This window comes from Dermacentor variabilis, chromosome 8 (genome assembly GCF_050947875.1).
Source record: "Dermacentor variabilis isolate Ectoservices chromosome 8, ASM5094787v1, whole genome shotgun sequence".
NCBI classification, from domain to species: domain Eukaryota; kingdom Metazoa; phylum Arthropoda; class Arachnida; order Ixodida; family Ixodidae; genus Dermacentor; species Dermacentor variabilis.
In genome coordinates, this window is record NC_134575.1 from 14,505,694 (window position 1) to 14,514,043 (window position 8,350).

Below are 8,350 nucleotides of genomic sequence, written 5' to 3' on the forward strand. Positions count from 1 at the left end.
CAGTAATCTAGTGAGCCGTGTGCATTTTGGTCGACTCTTTCAAGGCTTCCCAAAGATAAACAAATGTCGTGAAAGCACATCTAACGTGGTTTTAGACATACTAATAACGTGAAATAAAACACTTGTGAGAGGTGTTGGTAGCCGTTGCTCCTTAGCAGACGTTATCCATTGCTTCTGTGAGAGGATTGGATTGAGTGTTTGAAATGCGTATGTATATATATATATATATATATATATATATATATATATATATATATATATATATATATATATATATATATATATATATATATATATATATATATATATATATATATATATATATATATATATATATATATATATATATATATAGATATATATATAAATATATATATAAGAACAAGTTGTGTGTGCCTGGTCTCAAAAACACATTTGCAATTCTCAGTAGCTGCCCAACACACTGCGGGGTTCCAGACATATTAAGCAGTGATCGCATGACAATCATTACGAATTAATGCACTGAGCTTGGCAGAGCCTTTCTTTTAGCCCAGTTTTGCAACGAGAACGCAACTTTCTAAAGTATAGCTTCTGTGGTTCAGCTCTATGAAGCTTATCACCAATTTGTTAAATGTGTCTCTGTAACTAAGCATTTAATTTAGTTTGCTCGTATTGCAAAAATGTACATTAAATATCTTTGGTAGAGTTCACATATATAAGCGTTGCGTCAGCCATGCAACTGCACTGAAATAGATACCTCTTTTTTTTTTGTTCAACGAGCTTTATAGGCGTGACCCGAACACTGGCTGTCAATCAGAGTCAGTGTATCCACTGCGCATTTGTTTTCGGGGTGTGTGCTAAGGCAGCATTGACTGCATTGGCAGGATATCTGTTGTAAATAGGGGCGCCGAGATTTACAGCGCAATACTTAAAATTTGGCTTTCTATTACGCAATGAAAAAAAGTAACTGTTGGCACGAGATATTGATAGTGAATCACGTGTGGCTCAGCTGATCTATTAGCAACAGACATGGTCTTGTGGCTATCACATTGGACCTCTTTCTCGGTTTTTTTTTCTTTGGAGCACGGAGGCTCATAAGATTTTTCGTAAACGGTCCTACACCTGTACTCTGATAATTGTCAAACTATGGCAGATATTCATTAGGTAGGGGTAATTCACGCAAATTAAACTGCCTACAGTTATCCATGTACCCCTCATAAGGTGCTCGAGAGTTGGAGAAAGCGAATAAAGAAGCAGCGCGTAGACTGTCGCCTGTAAGCTGCTGCCATGCATCTGGTAAATGGTCTTTTTTTTTTTGCCACCCTACAGGTTTTGACCAATATGCACTCAATGATGGCGTTGTGGTATTGACTAGGCCGCGAAGAGTAGTCAATGACAGTTGCATTTTTGAGTTGACAATACATTGGCTTGATGTGTTGTGTTCTATCAGACACATTGAGAAAATGCCTGGGAAGATCGCCTAGCCTGTTTTGCTAATTAGAAAAAATGACGCATTCTATTCTAATTCGTCACGTGCAACATAATACGTTACACGACATGCCTAAACTTACGCAATGTGTTTCACCTATGAGAGCCTACCCGTGCCGGCATTCAGGAGATCGTACCTCGCATCATAGGCAACGAATCGCGGCAAGGGCTACGCAATAGTGTGGCCACTCTCGAGGCCGCGAAATGAAAGGAGGCCTCAGAGACACCTATTCCACGGGCCTTCCATGGGAGGGGTGCGGAGAACTACTACCGTCCATAAGTCACTCCACGTGCACGGAAGGCCTCACTGTGGACCACTTCAGCTCTTATCCAAAATGAATATGCCACCTTTAAGCACACTGACAGCAAAAAAAGGCGTCCATGAATAAGCGAGCTTTATTGTATGTGAACTGCGGCGGGTGTCTAACTTACTAATGATGCCTCGGCTCATCCATCGTCCGCATTGCTGAGAGCGTCTGCCCCTGTACACACCTGCACAGAAGCAAGGATTACAGTCTCCGTGTGCGTTGCGGTGAAGGAGATAAAACGGCGGGCGCGTAGGCTTTGGCGTCAAGAGATCGCAGCGGCAGAGCGAACGCACGAGAGTGCTAACACTGCACAACGATGATGCCGAAGAAGATGACTTTGTTGGTCAGCCTGGTGCTTATGGTTTCAGGTGAGTCTTTGTTGTTTAATCTATCTTGGAAGCTACTTGCTGCCTCTTTGTGCTTTGAGCGCTCTGGTTTATAGAATTTAGAAGCACAAAGCAGATGAACGCCCGCGATGCACGAGATAGTGCGACGAAACGAATTAAATATGTGAGGATAAAAATGAAGTTAACTTGGTCCAGGACACTCTAAATCAAATGTTTTCTGAGGAGAATTTCTCCGCAGTGAAAATTAGCAGGTATCGATAACAATGATGATGTTGATAAAAGAACAGTGACGCTATGTCACCGGAAAACGTGATGGCATTGGTGCCGGAGTATGTTGGGAAGGAAAATCACGAAACATGAAACTGAAAAAATTTGGGCCCCAGATTGTGTGGCTACGTAGTTCTTGGCTTAATACTACTTATAAAATTATATAACAGAATACGAAATTGGAACCTTAGAATGCACCTTTTTAATCTCACAAAACTGACATATTGTGTCTTGTTAGTATCGATTGCTAGTGCCAGCGCATTGTTTCATTCTCATAAACATTTTTCTGCCTTCGTAAACGAACAATAATGCATAAGGCTGATGTTTTCCTTTACGACGTGCTGCACGCTTCAAGTGCGACACCTTTTTTTTCACACGTCTTCACTTCTGCATTTGATAAACCTTGTTTATTTTACGCACTACATGAAAATTCCATGTTATGAACAAGCTTGCTGCGAGCTCGTGTTCACGTGAGTTCTTTGTGAGGTATTCCGACTAACCTGTGTACAAGAGTAGCACCCGCACTTCCACGTCTCAGGAAGTCATCGCTACTTTCGCGTCATATAGGACAATGAAAAGCCAAGCGACCGGTTCTCCTGTAGTGTTGGCCCGCGGCCTATATTTCTGTAATGATAAAAAGTATTAAAATAAGTAAAAAAATATCTAATGGAAATTTACCCCTAAGTAGCTAGGGATGTACGGACACTGCTACCCACCATGGTTGCTTAGTGGCTTGGGCATTGCACTGCTAAGCACGTGGTCACTGAATGCTATTCCGGTCGTGGCGGCTGCATATCGATGTACACAAAATGCAAGAAAGCCCGTGTACTGCACATTGGATGCCCTTTAAAGAACCCCAGGTGCTCTATATTAATCCGGAGTCCCCCACTACGGCGTGTCTCATAATCAGGTCTTCGTTATGATGCATAAAACCCCAGAACATTATTTAGTTAATATGGACACTACTAAAGGCTGGGAGAATCGGGTGATTCGAATTCCCCATAGTCCTTTTAAAATTGCTCTGCACGGATAGATATCTTGGCGGCAAGTGCGAATGAACTGTATTTTAACCTCTTCAAACTGCGGACTGAAAGCTTGAATTCTGCGATGAATTATCTGTATATTATAAACTTCGAGCTCCGGCTGTAGTGTGCACACCAAGGTTTTGTCTAAGAATTGGGTGTCTGGATCCAATATAGTATATTTTCTACATACAATACACTTGGGCCGGCGAATTCATTCCATGGATTACGGACACATCCGTCTTCTAGTTGATCAAGGCTAACAATATCAAAAAATTGTAATCTGACACCCCTTTGTCCTTTCTGTTGGTATTCACGGGTTGTGACGCAAAAAGCGTTGTGTGATGAATTTCGGTTCACTCTAAGTCTGCAAGCACACGAAATTTCTCAAGATTTCTGCGGAACACGTAGTCCTTGTTTACATATTACCTCCTCGCATAGGCTGCATGGAGAAGATTTCAGTGGTATAGAAACTGAGAATTGGAAACGAACAAGAGAAAAGAAGGGAAGGCATAGCTTCGGCACAGAACTAAACTACAGTATTATTGGGATTTACGAAGTATTCAAAGAAAATCTTTTTTTTTCGCGACCAATTTTAAAACTCGCGGCACCAGTTTCATCAAGCAGTTCCTGCGACCATGACATACATCTCATGAAATAATTGCAGGAATCGATGCTATGGATCAGTCTCACATCTACAAACGGTAAGTAATTACCGTATACGCAAGTATGGACAGCTGGGCTAGTTGGTTATGATTAGCATTATGAAACATCGTTCCAGCACACAATTGAACAAAAACGAGAAGAGAAAGACAACACGAACGCCAGACTTCAACTGAATTTCATTCACGCATAACAGGGCTTTATGTACACAGGGGGAGGCAGTGGGGGGCTGCTAGGGCGCAGGACCACTCAAAAATATTTCCTTGGTCTAGGCAACAGTCATCAGATGTGTCAAACCAAAATAAGAAAAAAGAAAAAACTTCTCCCTATCTTTTTTACGTAACTCAGTGCAATCTTGCTCATCTCCCGATTGCACTGAGTGATGTAAAAAAGAGAGGGAAAAGTTTGTTCTTTTTTCTTATTTTGGTTTGACACATCTGATGACTGTTGCCTAGACCAAGGAAATATTTTTGAGTGGTCCTGCGCCCTAGCAGCCCCCCACTGCCTCCCCCTGTGTACATAAAGCCCTGTTATGCGTGAATAAAATTCAGTTGAAGTCCGGCGTTCGTGTTGCCTTTCTCTTCTCGTCCTTGTTCAATTGTGCGCTGGAGCGATGTTTCATAATGCTAATCCGCATACGCACTTTTTCACAGGCTGGAAATGTTTGACGCCAGTATAATGCATTAGGTTGCACAAGCCTGATTCGTGGCCACTCCATAATGTAATATATACATTATTAAATCTACGCTTTACCTGTTGTGCCAGCGTTCTGTCAGTGTATATATAAAAGCACAGTCAAGGTGACTTGCAAGCCAAGCGTAAACAGCGGAGCCCTAGAAATTACCCCTTCAGATGTATTCTATGAAATATGACAATAAATATTCATGCATGCTCTACAGATGTAAACTCCCGGTACGTTTTTTTTTTACTCCAATGACGACGCCTATTATTTTTGTCGAAGTTTGATAAAAGTTGTTGCTTTGCATGGTAGATCTTGCAGCGCATCATACACTATTGATGAATAGAGAGGAAATAATACATTTGAACGGTGGTTCAAGGCCTATGTGGGCTAGTGGGACAAATCGATGGAGACGGACAGGCTTACGCGTTTTACCACACTAGCTGGAAGCGCATTGCGCCGAGTTTCATTCAGAGCTGGCGCCATTCTCCTTGCGAGAAACAACAAACTGTGCCCCAACCTAACTTTATGATGTTCCGAAAAGCCATCTGACAATGCAGGATAGATTAGCTATGAATATCTCAATATTGCAGGACGCCTAAATTAAACAGTGTCTGCGTTCTGTAGGGCAAAGCGTGTGCTTCAATTATTGAATTCTTTCTCTAAACAAAAATAAAGACATTCCTACCTGTCAGCATTCTTGTCGTCACCACTGTCACCTTTGGCAACAACTGCTTAAGGAGCTCTACGTTTCGCGGTAATTTAGGAAAAGGGAGAATTGCGAACTCGAAGCGCTTGCGAATTGTTCATAATTTTTTTTCTAGCCAGAATTGCACTGTTTGTGTTCATAGTCTCACAAAACATTACGCCTGTTTTATCCCTTCCGCCCAGCTCTCTTTTTCAAAAGTTTCCGAAACACCTCTACGGTAAGAATTTCCTGTATTATGTCCCATCCGAATGGTTCGTATAAGCCTAAGTGCAATTTTAGCAAGCATAAGGATGCAGGAATAACAGGGAGAAGGCGGGAGATAGAAATTCTAGACGATGAGCAAAACGAGAACAAGGCGTAAGCCGATGGCTCCCGCTTGGTATCGCTTTGCTCAAATACAAAATAATGGTTATTAGCTTATTTTGTCGCTCTTTAAAGCGAAATGACCGAGTGTCGATAGCGCTCTGATAAGAACGCAGAGTTTGCACAACAGGTGCTAAAGGTGATGTTCTGTGGCGGTTTATAAAGGGGCAAGGACCTAAAGCGTGTTTGTTAACTGCGGAGCACTATAAAAACATTAGTTCTATCCTTCACGCTTATCTACATGTTCAAGTGTGTGGCGTTCTGGAAGCAAATTTTGTTGAGGACGATTTCGGACATAATGGCGTGAGTACTAAAAAGCAAGTTTTGAAAGAGACCGACCCCGCCCACAGTGAGCCCTTAAAATGTTAGTATGTCCTCTTTCACGTTGGCAGTGTGGAAACAACGTAGTCCTAAGAACAGTCACTAGGGGAGAGGGAGGCAGGAGGGTAACGGGAAAAAAGTTTCAGTAATATTGAAAGAAAAGACCTCTTTCCTGTAGGCTCTAATAAAAGCAAAAATAACAACAAAAAAAACAGTTCACATCCAGGCACACATCCCCAGTTATTTCCAATTTATACCCTCATATAAACACAGCCGCCAATACCCATTTTCACCGAATATAGGCTTCTGTTTGTTAGCATTCCTATTTAATTTTTGTGCTGATAAGATCAAAAAGATGTTTACATAAAGTCGGGGTCAGAATAATTACACTTGCAGCTTAATCCACAATTCTTTCTACTGGCACTGGTCTTGTAAAACGTTTCCACACGTTTTTTTTTTTCTGCAGATATACAGCGTCCAGATCTTCAGCAGCAAAGCAGGTACGTCAATTTGTCGAACTTTATTTTGTACTGACCTGCCCCTTGTAAATTAGAAATGGATGCACGCAGGTTCCCCCAAGTAAATCTCTAGATGAATAACCAAACAAAACGCGGCCTTATATGTTGTTAGAAAGTACGTTTAGCAATAATTGTTACAGAACGCTGATGAAGCGGGCAAGTCGAAGGTGATTCACTGTAATGGGAATGGACGGCGACTAGGAAGCAAAATACAACGAGCGCTATCGAGTGAATATTTCTATCGAATGAATAGTCCTGAAAATACGGAAGTCTTTCGACAAACAAAATAGTTTTTTAATGTCGAGTGAATAAGAATACTTAAATATATGGGGGATTTTGCGAACCAAAGTCGCAATAAGAATATGAGGCACGCCGTAGGGTGAGGTTCCAGATAGATTTGCACCAACTGGGGTATTATATGATTATTTTGTTCCCTTGACCTGAAGGAATTTCTTTGATTTGTAGGAAGGACTGCCGGATTTAAGAAATGTTGGCGAAGATACTCTCATTTACTGAACAGCGCTGATCTTGAGTTCTTTTATACAGCCTTGTACGCACTGCTTACAATGAATAGCTAGTGCGCAGTAAATGGTAATAACCACAAATATTTTCAAATAACAGTTATCATTTGCAGTGTGCGTAGAAATTTGTCGGCGAGAACTTGTGGGTTTATAATTGTACTGACGAAATGCAGGGATAAGCAGACCTAATGAACAAAACAACATGATATGATCCTACCGATGCCATTATGCATACGACGGACCAAATGTAGTGAGACAGAAAAAAAAGTACTAAAAAGAGTAAGGAATGGTAGGGCAGGGGTAACGACTAACACTAACGTAAAAAGCGGGTGTCGGCGAGGTCATAGCAGCGCTGGTTTTCATTGGCACTTCAATATAGCTAGGCCTCCTCCTTTCTTCTTATTGTAAGCCACAACAGAATACGCCTGTTGAGGCGGCCGTGTCCGTCAACAATGTCGTATGATAGAACCATATTTACAAACGTTCACGTCCTGCCATTGTATAACTGCCAGGCAACTTCCTCGCTAACACGTTGCATGTATTCTCCAGCAATCGCGGTCATAGAGAGGCATGGTAGACCTATCGCGCCGTGCTCATGTTCAAGTGTGCGTTTCGCTACATGCCCCACAATACAGTCATGGCTTTTAGTCTACGCCCTGCATTTTGTGCTACAAATGCACAAGAATGCCGAAATGAAGATGAATATGTGAATGTGAAAGCGAAGACTTTTCACCTGTTTGCGCCGACGCAGGCACCCTACTTGTCGATGCTACGCAAAGGGTGAACGTTTCTTACGTTAGTCTCAGTTTCTCTTTTTCTCGTTTTGTAGCAGCCTGCGACACCAGATACATGACGCACAACATGCTGCTAACGCCACCTGTCTCTGATGTACGAAAGTATTCACTGGCGGCTCCGAGAAGTGCGCAATGGACGTGCCTTTCCCAGGACGCGTGACACATGTTTCGCGCCCCACATTACGAAGAACCATATAAGCTTGCTCGACAGCCGAATGATTTGTGCGTCTGGCTGTCTCAGCTGAATGGGCGCCCAAATCTCTCTCGCACTGGCGCAGAGAGAGGGCTGTCTTCTGTTCCGTCGCTTAGTTGGCCATCGGTTCGAGTGTTCGGAGGAGCAATGAAGTCTTATCGAATTTCCAGTGGACGAC

At 42.2% G+C, this 8,350-nt stretch overlaps 1 long non-coding RNA gene across 1 annotated transcript; it reads right to left on the minus strand.

Moving 5' to 3' along the window:
* Positions 1–1,863: 1,863 nt before the first annotated feature.
* LOC142590891 (uncharacterized) lies at positions 1,864–7,971 on the minus strand. The gene is made up of 4 exons (XR_012830249.1): positions 7,919–7,971; positions 3,106–3,177; positions 2,890–3,013; positions 1,864–1,959 (listed from the first exon to the last, which is right to left on the minus strand). It is a non-coding gene; the product is annotated as an uncharacterized LOC142590891 (long non-coding RNA).
* Between the last annotated feature and the right edge of the window lie 379 nt (positions 7,972–8,350).